This window comes from Triturus cristatus, chromosome 6 (assembly GCF_964204655.1).
Source record: "Triturus cristatus chromosome 6, aTriCri1.1, whole genome shotgun sequence".
Taxonomy (NCBI): Eukaryota; Metazoa; Chordata; class Amphibia; order Caudata; family Salamandridae; genus Triturus; species Triturus cristatus.
The window spans coordinates 1,736,589,952-1,736,604,863 of NC_140589.1; the positions used below are offsets into that span (position 1 = coordinate 1,736,589,952).

Sequence of the window (14,912 nt, forward strand, 5' to 3'; positions counted from 1 at the left end):
ATCCAAATAACTGACTAACATATCCACCACTCAAATTAATTTCATGTTTCACCATACTAATTCAACACTAATTCTTATGGGTTCCAGAGTAGTGTGCTACTCGCCAAAAAAGCGCTTCAGAACCCCATCGGGGTAGCAAGCGCTATATAAATACAAACCTCTTTCCCTCTTCTATCCCGCTCCTACCCTTCTCTATCCAAATAATTGAATAACATATCCACCACTCAAATGACTTCATATTTCACTATACTAATTTTCAACACTTGTACGTTATGGATTTCGGAGTAGCGTGCTACTCACCAGAAAAGCGCTTCAACACCCATCAGGGGTAACAGGTTCTATATAAATGCAAACCTTTCTTCTCCTTCTATCCCTCCGCTGTCCTTCTCACTCCAAATAACTGACGAATATCCACCACTCAAATTACTTTCATATTTCACCATGCTAATTCACCACTAATCCTTTATGGGTTTCCGGAGTAGCGTGCTTGAACACCCCATCAGGGGTAACAAGCACTATATAAATAGAAACCTTTTTTCGTCTTCTATCCTTCCGAATCCAAATACCTGACTAACCTATCCACCTCTTAAAATTTACTTGCATGTTTCACTATACTAATTCAACACTATTCCTCTATGGGTCCCGGAGTAGCGTGCTACTCGCTGAAAAAAGCACTTGGACGCCTCGTCAGGGGTAGTAAGCGCTATACAAATGCAATTACAATACAATACAGATTTCTTAATAGCCATAAATGGATGCCCGTGCATACTGCGAGTGCAAGTTAGCAGTACTTTGAAGCCACATTTCTCTACAAAAGTGACTGTAACTAGGACATTATTGAAAATTGCCGACTCAGTCAAGGTGGCAGTGCCATCCTTTGAATTGGCTACATTGCTGTATTACAGTGTACTTTGTGTGTCATGGAACTTTGTGCAAACCAGTTTTAATAACTAAACAGGCAGCTACAAACACTGTAACCCTGATAAATTATAATCAGTCGATGAATTTTTTTTTTTTTTTTTTTAAACTTTATTTGTGGTTTTAAGCATTACATAACAAGGTATAGTCACTTCGTCAGTAGGTGCACAAAAGTCAGTCACTATGAGAGGCATACAGTAGTCGATGAATTGTTAATTTAAATACATACCACTCTGTGAAGCAAGAACTCCCCATCATTTTCTGAACATCTGTAGCTATTGCCATCTACTTTTATGTCTTCTTGGCAAACGACCAAAGCCACTCTTCCTAATATATCCTGCTGCATCTGCAGACAAAGTCCCTTTGTCGATGCTGCCAAATTGTTAACACTTCAACTCTGATAGATGGAAACAAAGATAAAGAGTAAACTGACATAAAAAGAGATCCATTGACCTCAAAGCCATGGATGAGGAAAGGCTTGCAAATGTGCAATTGTTACGATTACATCTACTCCCTTGTTTTGTACATTGTCTGCTTAATTGTAAGTGTTTGGGATGCAGTAATCCCTTCTAAACAATGTCAATGTTGTTTCCTTTGCAGGGCTTTGTCCAATACGTTGTCCGATAGAGAAGACTATTTCAAATTTTCTGAACTTCAAATGCCGCTTCTACGACATTCTCTCAGCCCCATCCGTGCCTTCCGAGACCCTTTGTATACATGGTAGGTTTTTTTATGCTGGTCGTAAGTACCTCTTCACCTTCTACCCCAGAATGTTCATTGCTTCATAACCAGATACTGTTCGAATCAGTTCTGTACTGAGTAAATGGATATCTTGATATATCCTTGTAGCCATTCTCCCAAACCTTTACCTGAGGATAGGACCCTGTATATTGTCAAGGAGAATGGAGCAATCTGGTCTCCAGTGAACATGCTTTATTTATACTACTCTTCCAAGTTTGGGTTTCACCACTAATTTGTGTTTGTTGTTAGATGTGGAGACTGGTAGAAAGGTATCAGGAATTATTTTTGTGTGGCTATGCATTAAGCATCTGAGACTCTTTCCCCAGAAAAATGAATGCATGCCTTAGAACATTGATATGGTAAATAGGCAAGGCCGAGTGTAGACCCTTTAATTGTCGGAGCTGTGATTTGTTAGTCCGAAACTACTCAGTTCCACAAGTCACATGTCCCCATTCAAGCAATCAGCAACTTTTGGCATCTTAGTATTTGAAGAGGCATATATAAAATGTTGAGGGATTGGATAGCATAGGAATAAATGTGAAGTCCCCGCAATGCAAAATGATGCTTCTCAGAAGTCATGACATAGTCACGTTGCAGCTATGTACTTTGGACTTTGCAGCATCTGTCAATACGCCCTCCCCCCTCTCCGAAAGTGTGCCTTATTTATTCATTTAACTTTTTTTTATAAAGTGCAACACTACGTAAGATAGGCTCCAGTATGCTTTACATAAGCAACAATAGGTAGAGATTTGGTTCTCCAGTGTTACAGTGACCAAAATCACATTACAATAAAATTTGAAACAAGGAACAGTACATTACATTATAACTTCCATTATACTCAACATTGAGGGTAAGCGTAGATGTTACTTTGGAGAGAAGAACTAGGAAAGAAACCAGTGTGGTGCAGGTATGGTGTAAAGAGCCAGTGTTTGGGCCCAGGTAAAATAGAGTAGGTCAATAGTGGGGAACATGAGGAAATGTAGTTAGGCAAAGAGGATTATATGTCAAGATAAAGTTCAAACATGTAGGTTTTTAGTTTATTGTGAAATTGAAGGTGTTCTTCAAGATGACAGTAGTTTTCGGATAGGGAGTTCCAGAAAGAAGGAGCTGCACTAAAGAAGGCCTGGGTGGCATCTGAGTGGAATTTGAACTGCTTAGTTTCAAGTCTGATGATCTCCTTTCTCCTGAGGATTTTAGGTCTTCTGCCGCCCACACATCCCCCCCTTTAAATTTTTACAGCAGCTGTTAAGCAGGCTGGTTTTTGCACGTGAATAGATTTGAACGTCATACAGATAAGTTTTAAATTTAATTCTGGCTTTGACTGCAAGCCAATGTAAATCACAATAAATAGGCATGATGTGGCTGATTTTCTTGACTTTTGAAGACTAATTGAACGTCTTGAGGTTGGAGCAAGCAGTGCTTAATTTGAGCCTGTGGTATCGGGTGCTCTGCACCAGCACTTGTTTGTCAACATCGACACTTATAAGAGCTGCCACATAGTGGTGCTGTTTGTAAAATTTTGAGATTAGCAGAACAACAGTTGTTTATTAATTCAATGTACATTAAATCCAACTAACTCATGCCGCCCAAGCCATTCTTATTGCTTTGGGGGCTTCAAATAGTATGAATTGTCACACTTGTAGCAGTGTGTTGGTTCGAAGTTGTGCAGGTACTGTCATTGCAGCGCTGGCATGACCAATGGGTACTGCAAGCTGCAGTGGCCACCCGACGAAGGCCCTGGGTCATACGTTTTCAAAATTAATGTGAGATGACATGGAGACGTCAGGGGCGAGAGTGAGCGAGAGGTCAGCAAAATCCTCGACATCCCTCGCCGCAGCCACATCACACCCCACCTGAGAGACCTGCACTGGCTCCCCATCAACAAGAGGATAACCTTCAAGCTCCTCACCCACGCACACAAGGCACTCCACAACACCGGACCAGCGTATCTCAACAGCCGACTCAGCCTCAACACCCCCACCCGGCAGCTCCGATCCTCAGACCGCGCCCTCGCCACCGTCCCCCGCATCCAAAAAGTGACCGCCAGCGGCAGATCATTCTCCCACCTCGCCACCAAGACATGGAACACCCTCCCCATCCACCTGCGGCAGACCGAAGACCTCCTAACCTTCAGGAGACTCCTCAAGACCTGGCTCTTCGAACAGTAGCAGCGTCCCCCCGTCCCCCCCCCCCCGCGCCTTGAGACCCTCACGGGTATGTAGTGCGATATATAAATGCTATGATTGATTGATTGAAAGGTTTTAAGTGAAGCCATCTCAGTCAGCAATGCGATTTGGGGGGTTTCTGTGCCATGACAGCATTTTTTGATCCCTCAGGCTGGTCTTAAAATAAAAGCACTCCAGTGGTTACTTTAGAGTCAGTGGAACCTAAATTATGAGCAGTTTGAGGATTATATCTACCTCATGCCTTTCTTTGTAAGATCTCTACTTTTTAGGATTTTTACCTCCGATCTTGTGAATAATCTGTCGAAGGAGTAAGGCCTCTTAGAACTTACTTAACAATGATTATGGATCTCTGCGAGTTTGCTGTGCTCATGTAGGAGACATTATGTTCAGTTCTTTTGTATCTTCGAAGGAACTTGTTTGTTATGCCATGTTAACATTGATTTCTACAGTATAGCTAATAATGTGAGCTTGCACTGTCACATGAACTACATAAAGTTTGAACAATTATATCTTGCCACCAATGATTTACCAGCAGAGGTGTCTGATCTTTTATCTGCTAGGTGGCCTTCTGTGGCAATGGTGCAGATTCCTTATTATCTTCTCATTGAACTGTAAAAGGCCTCAGCGTTGGTACAGTAAAATAGACATTTCCTTCTCTGATAGCATTCTTGTTCTCTCTGGACTAATGCTCTTTTTTCAATGTGCAGATTGTTGCCAGAATTTTGAGAGGGTTGAAAGAAAGGTACCCACCAATTTCTTTCTATGTTTCTTAGAGGGATTCAATCTTGTCCTGTCTTTGATGGAGCAGCCCTTCAGATCTCTGCAATCTTGTCCCTTGAAATGCCTTTCTTCTTGCCATACTTTTGAGTGACAGTCAAGCTCTTTCATCCTTTACCACTTTACCATGTTATCCAAGTACAAGGTAGTTCTCAAGGTGACTTCATAGTTGTCTTTAAAGGTGTTGACAGAATTTCATATTTTCAAAGATTATTCCCATGCCTTTTTTTCCACCTATTTATCTTTCAAAATGGATGGAAAGACTTCTCAGGCTAGCCCTTAAGTGGAGGCTTAGTCATTAGACGCACAGGATGCAAACCTTGAGGGAGGGTGATGACCTTTTTGTGAGATTTGAGGAGTCCTATTCTGTTAATGTAACCAAACTGCATAATATTTTAAGGTGTTGGTCCCTTACTGCCAACAGTTGTTAAGAGCTGTTGGAAAAGGCCATAGTGGTAGGATTTCTAGCCCACTAGAGGAATGGTTGCTACTTAGGCTGTCGTAAAAAAGTGCTGATTCAGACTATTTGCAATTCAGCCACCCCATCCTTTGATTTATTCTTTGGCAAAGATTACTGCACTGTCTCAGAGGATCAATACAGGTCACAATTTGGCAGTGCAGTACTCTATTCACTTCTCCTGTACGATTTTGAAATTCAAATCCTCAGCACAACTCCTTCAGTGATGCTTGGATTAGAGTTAATTTACAGACAGTGTGACTAGGCAACCATGAGAAACGTTGCTTATCCTTTCTGATGGACACAATCGCATCTATTTATTCCTCACCCCTCGAAGGAGAGACTGCCATTGCTTGGATCCATAAGTGTGCTGAGTTTTTACATCGCTCACACCAAAGAGGCCAGGTAGACTATCAGCTCGTTGTGAGGTTCTCTGGGATGAAGAAAGGCAGGCAGTGCAGAAGAGGACTTTCTTCAAGTGTATAGTCCTCTGCATAACGATTTGCTATTCACTGGCCAAGAAGCAGACTCCAGCTGAACTGAGAGCCCATTTCACCCACCAATGCTGCTACCACTGCATTGGCATGCAGAGTGCCTGTCCTGGATATTTGTCAGGCCGCACTGTGAGTTTCAGTGCACACGAAAATGAAGCACTACATCCTTGACAGCCAATTCGAATTGGAAGGGTATTTTTGCTGTTCGATTCCGTAGCACTTTTTGGTCTGAGCCAGTGCTTAATTTGTGCTGGTGGTTACCGGTGCGGGGGACAGTGTCACTCATTTTGGGGACTGTCACTTATTTTTAATCATCAGACATTTACCGAAAGCAACGGAGGGAAAAAACACACAAAAGGGAAAGACTGTAAAACCGTCACAGAGGGGAAGACAGCAGGAGCCTGCATGAGTGTGATGAAGGGACATGGAGTGTCTTGCAGGGATTAAAGAAGTTTGAGGTGCATCCAAGGCTGCACATTCTTGATCACACTGACATTTAATGGCGCGGGCCACAGGCTTCTGAGCAGAGATTTGGACACCGGCTCATTATCTATTACAAATTAAGCACTGGTATGAGCCATACCACAGACCCACCACATGGGGAGGTACTACTTTGATATTTGTTGTAAAGGTGAGAAATCTGCGGTTAGAAGTATCCATCAGAAAAGCAAGTTACACTCTTTTTGGTGAATACTCTAACTGCAGATTTAATATTTTTTGATTGTTTTTCCAACGTTTACAATTTTCCATCGTCTCCATTTATAGACTCCCTCTCAAAATAGATGCCCAGGATGTTTGCATTGCTCTATTTTGAGCAATGGGGACTGGCTGCTGATTAACCCGTCTGCTAACTGGATCCCAGGATTCGCGTCATAAGAAGTAAACAGCTGGCCGGCTGACTGCGAAGAACAATGCAAACCTGCACATGGATATCTTTTACTTCACGTGTCCCGTATGACTAGCTGCGTCTCTGAGGTTATATTTTAAGCTGTGCTGGATGCACTGCTGTGCACAATCGTCTCTCTGCTGAGCTACTTCATTCTGAGGCTCATCTTTTAAACTTGCTGCGCTGTCTGGTAGCTCAAATGTATTTGGGATGGAACACATTCTCCTATTTCTAGTTATAAAGAGATCTGTCCTCCCTAAGGATAAAGGAAGAGAAATAGCCTCTACCACGCAGGTAAATACATAGGATAGGTTTTAATCTTTACCACACATCCTTTACCATTAAAAGATAATATATATAATAAATTCACTGAAAAACAAAGGTTAAAGTAATGTTATAGTTTGGTGACTTTGTCAGTGATAACATTAATGTTTTAAACAAACAAAAAAAAAATCACCAGTTAGCAGCACTAATGGTACCTTAACTATAACTTAAACTCCCACTATAAAGTGGTAAGGATAAATTAAAATATAAGCAAGCACTCAAAATGTATCATTCAATGATTTTTGCAAGCAAATCTGTCTATTTCTCAGAGAAAATTGAATTAGCTAAAGACTCAACCAAGGAACTGTTTAGAACAGTTAAAGCCTTTTTAAATAATCTCAAAACAAGCTGACCAATGCTAGTCAACTCTTGTGTAATGAGCTGGCAAAGACTTTTCAATCGAAAGTACTCAATGTTTTTTCCACCTCTGCCACTAACTGACAAAAGCTCCACCCAGAAACCATCACTGAATTTTGTTTTCCTAACTTCTTACCTATAACCCAAGAACAAGTTAGGACCCTCCTTGCTAACACAAAATCAGGTTCTCTGGAAGACCTACGCCCACCTAAAGGGCTACAGCTTGCTACATACATAATCTCTAGACATCGCACACTTTTTTTTTTAATGAAATCATACACACGGGTACTTTTCCCAAACTTTGGAAGAAAGCAGCTGTACTCCCCCTCATAAAGAAGGAAAATCTCCCAGCAACAGATTTCAAAAACTACTGTCCCAAAGCACGACTATTTTTGCCAGCCAAAATATTACACAAACCTCTTAATCGGTAATTATTCGCCTTCATAAAGGACAACAACCTATTAGATGACTCGCAATTTAGATTCCGTAGCCAACACAGCACCGAATCTGTTCTTAAAATTGCTGCAGAAAGCATCAGATCTATAGTAGACACAGGAGAAAACGCGGCATGGATACAGTTGGATCTCTCGGCGGCGTTTGACACCGTCAATCATGACATTCTGCTAAAGCGCCTTTTTGAGATTGCTATTAAGGATAAAGACCTCTTCCTATTAACATCATTCTTAGCGGATAGAGAACAATACTTCACCCTCAAAAATTTCTCATCCACCATTTTGGAATTTTTCCTGCGAAGTTCCCGAAGGAGCATCACTGAGCCCTACTTTATTTAATCTTCATATTGCCCCTTTGGTAAAACTCATCAAGATCTTTAATTTCTCCATTGTCTCCTAAGCAGATGGCACGCAAATTGTGTCAGTCATAGGAAATCCTGCACACACATCTGCACAATTCCGCCTCTGTATGGAAAAGATTGGAATCTGGATGGCAGAAAACTGCCTGAAATTAAACTCTGCCAAGACCGAGATATTACTCTTTGGAAGAAATACAAATTTCTGGTCCCCGGCATGGTGGCCACCAGATATGGGCCCTATTCCATTCTCCGTGGAAAAGGTTAAGAATATGGGTGGCCTTTTTGACAAAAAACGTACTTTTGAGAACCAGATCAACCAAACTGCGTCTTCGGTTTTCTTTCTTTTAAAAACTCTGACAAAAATCCTACCTTATATTCCTCCTAGTCTACATAATCTGTCATGTCTGTTTTAAATCTGACCAAACTAGACTATTATAATGGTCTATATATTGGCCTACAACACAAAATGCTATTCAACCTCCAGACCCTTCAAAATGCCGCAGCCCACCTCTTTTTCAGTCTCCCCAAATTTTTTTTTTTTATTTTTTTTTTAAACCGTTTATTGCAATCTCAGGTATATACAAGTATGGGCCTACAACCTTCCGGCCGGCCGCTAGAGTGACAGGAGCACCTGACAAACTTACAAAAGGGCACTTGGCGTTGCAGAGAAGTAAATCAGGAGGCATCAACGACGTGGGCCACATGACTCTAAGCCCACAGTACGGTTTCATTTTATACAAACACAACAACATAGAAAAACCACACCCGCAAGGCAACCCGCAATCAAAGGTAACCACACGTGCTCCTCAAATGAGGGACCCCGACCATCCACAGGAATCTAAAGAGGGGGAAGGGAAACAAGTCCAGGACTGGGGGAACTCTGTGCCCGGGGCTGGGGGGAGGGGGTCAACTAGGGGGACGGAGCTGGTGAGGCAGCCGGCAGCAGTGGTGGCTCGCAGATACCCCCGCGGTAGGCGTTCCAGGGGCCCCATATTTTCACCCACGCCCCAGGCTTGCCCCTCGCCACATACACCACCTTTTCTCGGAACATACACCAATCCATATGTTCTTTCCAGGCCGACACCGCCGGGGGCCGCTGGGATCCCCACAGTTGAGCGATGTCACGCTTAGCTATCATATATCCCAGAGTCACCCATCGCGTCTGCGGAACCGAATAATCAGTTGGTTCCCACACATTCAGCAGGCATCTCCTCGCTTCAGGCAACAGCGCGACATGCGTAACCAGACGCAGGACCTCATGCACACCACGCCAGAATCGCTCCACCTTCGGGCATTCCCACAAAATATGCAAAAAAGTCGCCAAAGCACCACACCCACGCCTACACAACCCATCCTCAGCATAACCCAGACGCAGAAGCCTTGGCCCGTCATATAAACCCGGTGGAGTATCTTAAGCTGGACGAAGCGAAGGCGAGCCGGTATGGCCACCTCCTTCGGAGAGGCCACCGCGGAAATCCAATCTTCGTCGTCCAACTCCAGCCCGTCGGCAACCCAAGCCTCACGGAGGCCGGTCAGCAGGCCCGAGCGGTCATTAATCAATTTTTGTAAATGAGGGAGATCGTGCCATCCGGAACGTGGCCATCCAGCACTCTATCCTCCAGGGGGGAAGACTCCGGGATGGAGGCGACGTCTGGGAAGACGGAGCCCAGCGCATGACGGACCTGCAAGTACCGAAAGTATTCACTGCCCTGCAGCTGAAACTCCGTCTGCAGCGTCTCGAATGTTTTAAATCCCCCTCTCGTCCAGAGGTCCCCCACTTTACTGATGCCAATCGTGTCCCACTTCTCGAAGCCCTTCGAGGTCCACAGGGAGCCCAACCGCTGAGGCGCATACAACGGCGACGCCCGGGTCAAACGGTCCTTCCACCCCATAGCTGCATTGGCCGCGTGCCACACCCGCACAATGACACGCGTGGGCCCCGTCAAGCGGGGATCCGGCGCGCCAGAGTAGAGTGCTCGATTGTAGTCGCCACCGGGCAGGAGCATCTTGTCCATTTCAAATGCCGGGTTCAAGGCGGGCCCATAGAGGCAGTGATTAATTGCAGCTAGCTGGGAGGCCCAGTAATACCGCTTAATGTCCGGGAGGGCAATCCCCCCGTCATACCACGGGAGCGTCAACTTCGCCAGGGCTATACGCGGCCTCCCGTCCCAGAACAGGCGGCGCTGTAGACTCTCCACCTCACGGAAGTAGCGCGCCGGGACTAGGTCCATAGTGTTCTGGAGAGCGTACAGGAAGCGCGGCAACGACATCATCTTAAACAATGCCGCCCGGCCGAGCGGCGAAAGCGGCAGGCGCCGCCAGCGCGCGACGTCCTCCTTCAAGCGCTGGAGGGGGGGAAGCAAGTTTCGCTCGTAGCGGGCCTCCGGGTCCAGCGTGATATAAACACCCAGGTACCGAAACCCCTGCGAGGCAATCTGGATCGGACATCCCCGGGGGAGGACGGGAGCCTCCCCGGAAAGCACATAGACACATGATTTAGCCCAGTTGATGACAAGGCCTGAGTTACGGCCAAAGGAGCGCAGGACATCGACCAGGACAATCAGTGATTTGCGCGGGGAGGCTAGGTACAAAAGGATATCGTCAGTCTCCCCAAATTTCAATTGGCCTCCGTAGCACAGAAAAACTTACACTGGCTGCCTATGAAAAAAGGATTATTTTCAAGGCCTTATGCACTGCCTTTAAGGCACTTCACAATACTATACCAATGGCTCTTAGATAGTATTTCCCCTGTTACCTTCTAGACCATTACGCTCTTCTTTGGAGCAATGAATGTCGAAGTGCCCAAGTTCAAACTTGCTCGATGGGGTGGCAAAGGTTTTCCGACCTGTACGACTCCATGGGTCTCCAACCTTTCCTGTACTGAGCGCTACTTATGTTCAATGAAACTCATTGAGAGCTACTAATATTATTAGTGTTGTATAATTTTATTTTGTTATATGTATAATAATTCAACCAAACAGAAAAAACTAGTTACTTACCTTACACTATGGTTCTCCAATATTATCTTTCATAGATTCACATGCTTGTATCTTCCCCGTCGTCATGGTGGGAGTCTCACGGTAACAGAATGACCATAGCAGTACTAGAAAACTGCATAGAAAAATCCCATAGGGAATCACATTATTTGGTAACCAAACCTCATCATTATTTGTTCCAAAACTCAGCCAATCAGCTGCTAGCCCTGACATCAGACTCCCCAGCAGAGCCATCATATCTCAGATTTCCAGCCCCCAGTGAGAGACAAGGATATATCTAGAGATAAAAAGGTCTACCTGAGAAACTGGGAGGTGGGCGGGCCACATGTGAATCTATGAAAGATGATACTGGAGAACCATAATGTACAGGTAAGTAACTAGTTTTTTTTCCAGTATTGAATCTTTCATAGATTCACATTCTTGTATCAGAATAGCGAGCACTACTTGTACCAAATTGCGTTTCCAGGATAGAACCCCACATTCTCTGCGGGCTCTGCTCCTATTTCCAGAATATTAACAATCTTAGAAGTAATCTATCTGAAGAGATTTGTAATAAAGTATGCTTATGCAAAGACAGTATTCAAATATTGCAAGAAAATAAATGGTTAAATAAGACATAGATATATTTGCAAATATGTATACAAGAACAAATATATATATATATATATATATCTATATATATCTCTTGATAAATACCTTATTGAAATAAATGGCGTAGAACTGCTTGTCCCACTGCTGCATCCTTTTTCCATGCTGTGTCTAGACAATAGTGTCTAGTGAAGGGGTGCGCATTTTTCCACGTCGCTGCCCTGTAAATGTCTGGCAGAGACACTCCTGCAAACAGAGCCGTAGAAGTTGCCATCTTTCTCGTAGAATGCACGTGCACCCTGGATTGTAGAGGTTTTCCAGCTTTGTCATGACACAAGGAAATGGCCGAAGTTATCCATCTCGAAATGCTAGATCTGGACAGCGCCAAACCTTTTCTGGGACCAGAAAAAGCTACAAAAAGTTGTTTCGTTTTCCTGAAAGATTTCGTTTTGTCAATGTAGAATTTTAAACATCGCTTAATGTCTAGAGAGTGTAGGGTTCTTTCCGCAGACAAAGAAGGATCTCTAAAGAATGTAGGTAACACTACAGGCTCATTGAGATGAAAAATGGAAGGAACCTTAGGAATGAACTTTGGATTTGTTCTAAGGATAACTCTATCCGGTCGAAATTGGAGAAAAGGTTCTGCAATTGAGAAGGCTTGAATTTCACTGACCCTTCTTGCTGACGTGAGAGCTAACAACAAGGCTGTCTTCCATGAAATAAACTGTAAATCCGCTTTATGTACTGGTTCAAACGGCGGTTTCATGAGCTGCGTAAGAACCGTATTAAGCTGCCAAGATACTATTGGGCGTTGCACCGGGGGAAACACTCTGAAGAGCCCTTTGAGAAATTCTTTTATCACTCTTTGTGACCAAAGAGATAGATGGTTAGGAACCCTCCTATATCTTGAGATAGCAGCCAAATGCACTTTTATAGACGTATGTTAAAGACCTGTTTTAGCCAAATGCAAAAGATACAGAAGAATTTGCTCTGAAGAGGCGTTAAAGGGATGCAGATTTTGAGATGCGCACCATTGACAAAATCTCTTCCATTTTGCCGTATATGTCTTATTCGTAGAGATTGCCCGAGATCGTGAGAGAATATTTCGGCATTCCTGAGAAATATTCAAAGATTGGAATTCATGTTTGTGAGGTTCCATGCTGACAAGTTCCGCGATTTCAAATTTGGATGGAGAATTTGACCTTCGTTCATAGTGATCAGGTCCTGCAATAATGGGAACTGTATTCTGGGTGCCACTGATAACTTGAGAACTTCTGAGAACCAAGCTTGTCTCTGCCATGCCGGGGCTATGAGAATTAAGTGGCACGGTTCCGATTTCATCTTCCGTAACACACTCGATATCAGAGGAAATGGAGGGAATGCGTACGCGAACATCCCTGTCCAGCGCATCTGTAGTGCATTGCCCCACGATGCCTTTTGAGGAAACCTGCTTGCAAAGTGTTTGCATTTCGAGTTGTGGTGGTTCAAGAACAGATCCAACGATGGGGTGCCCCATAGACGAAACACTCTGAGAAGTTGACTTTGAGCTAATTCCCACTCGTGTGAAACACTGGATGATCTGCTCAGGATATCTGCTCTTGTGTTGTTCACACCTGGAACATGCTGGACTTGAAGTGAGATGTTGTGAAGCAGTAACCACCTCCAAATCTCTTGCGCTGGTTTCGACAGGAGTTTTGACTTTGTACCCCCTTGTTTTAATAGGTAAAACATCGATTTTGTACTGTCTGTTTTGCCTAGTACTGTTGAATCGCGAATTCTGCGGAGAAATGCTTGTAATCCCAAGAAAACTGCCTTTAGCTCTAGCAGGTTGCTGTGAAGTTGATCTTCGCGGTCTGACCAATGACCCTGTATTTCGAGGTCTTGGAGATGTGCCCCCCAACCTTGTAGCGATGCATCTGTCATCATAACATAGCTGTTATGTTGAGGTTCGAAGAGCAGACCTTCTGTCAAATGTTTTCTGATTTCATTACAAGACCGGAGGCTTCATTCTGCAATAACTTTTATTGCGCCGCTCAAGATGCAGCCCTTTAAAGTGTTACAAATACATCATAATAAGAACATTCCAAACAAGACAACAGAGTCCCATGGTAACCGATAGACTTCCTCTTTTATTCGCTGCTCAGGACAGTTAAGTATATCTTTTTTACTCTCCCATTTTATGGTTTCAATACCACTGTTTATTCATATATTATTAATTTAATTCTTACTTTAGTTCAAGGTAAGTAACCTTATTTCTACCCATAAGGTTTATACTTTCTTTACCCTATCGGGTAAGTTTTTACTCCCTTTCCAAACCCTTCCAATTTATTGTTGGGGCTTTTTCCTTGTTTTTTTTTTTTTTTCTCTCTCAAAGTTTTTATGCCTATATATTATATTTGGATTAAGTGCCTAGCTCAAACGCTTCTTAAAACACTGAGTCAAGGCTTGGGATGTTTTAAACCCCTTCGTTTCATAAGCAATTGAAACGGACTGACACCGCTTCGAATTAATAAAATTTAACAACTGAACCGGATCGTGACTGAAGCGGATTGACACCGCATCGATTATTATACGCTCTCCCCCATCAAAAGAAATAATGTAGTGTAGGAGTTATTTACTTTTAATCAAACTCCTCGTAATGCCAACGTTCCTTTCTGTAGCACGCAATGAACCACTCTTTGCGCAATCTACTTCCGCGTGCGAGATTGTGACCTGCTCGCCTAAATGAGCGGTCACATCCCTCACGCGTATCGTGGATGACCCACAAGGCATAAATTTTGAACGAAGGAAGAGAGGCTCCTTTGTGCTCGCGCTGTGGGTTTCTATAACAACGCACAGCGCGAAGCTAACGACAAGAGCCTTCCTCTCTCGACAAAAATTTTACTAATATAAACAACCGAAATTTGGAGTTTTATTCAGATAAGTCCTATGGGGAAAGTGTAGCTCGACTATACTTTGACTTACTTGTTTATTTATTTAAAAGAAGCTTATATTTTCATAAAAAAGCTTATACTAACCAATAATTAAGGGGAGAATGACAGAGACTAATGACTCTAATGACATTGATATGTCTAGCAATATACAAAGCCTTTCTGAGAGCTCCTTAATGAGTCTCTTCCAAAAACAATTTAAATCTTCCTTAAAGGAGGCAGTTGAAGCGGCACTGATTAAAAGAAAGAGGAATGCCCCTGAGGATGATACCCTTTCTTCAAGTGATGAGGATCCCCCTCCTAAAAAGGACGGTAAGGTCTTAAAAAAGACAAAACACCTAGAAAATCAAGAGAAAGTTCGCGTTTCAAGCGATCACATAATAATTATTGGTAGCCCTTGTGCTACAAAAGATCAAGGTGTCCCGAGCGGCACAAGCAGATTGAGCA

General features: G+C 43.4%; 1 protein-coding gene across 3 annotated transcripts in view; it reads left to right on the forward strand.

Moving 5' to 3' along the window:
• The window catches only part of DISP1 (dispatched RND transporter family member 1), a 586,767-nt gene that overhangs the window by 320,733 nt on the left and 251,122 nt on the right, over positions 1-14,912 (forward strand). For all 3 annotated transcript variants that reach the window (XM_085612976.1, XM_085612977.1, XM_085612978.1), the window contains one exon: positions 1,519-1,638. The gene's annotated coding sequence lies outside the window, so the exon portion shown is untranslated. The remainder of the gene's footprint in view (positions 1-1,518; positions 1,639-14,912) is intronic.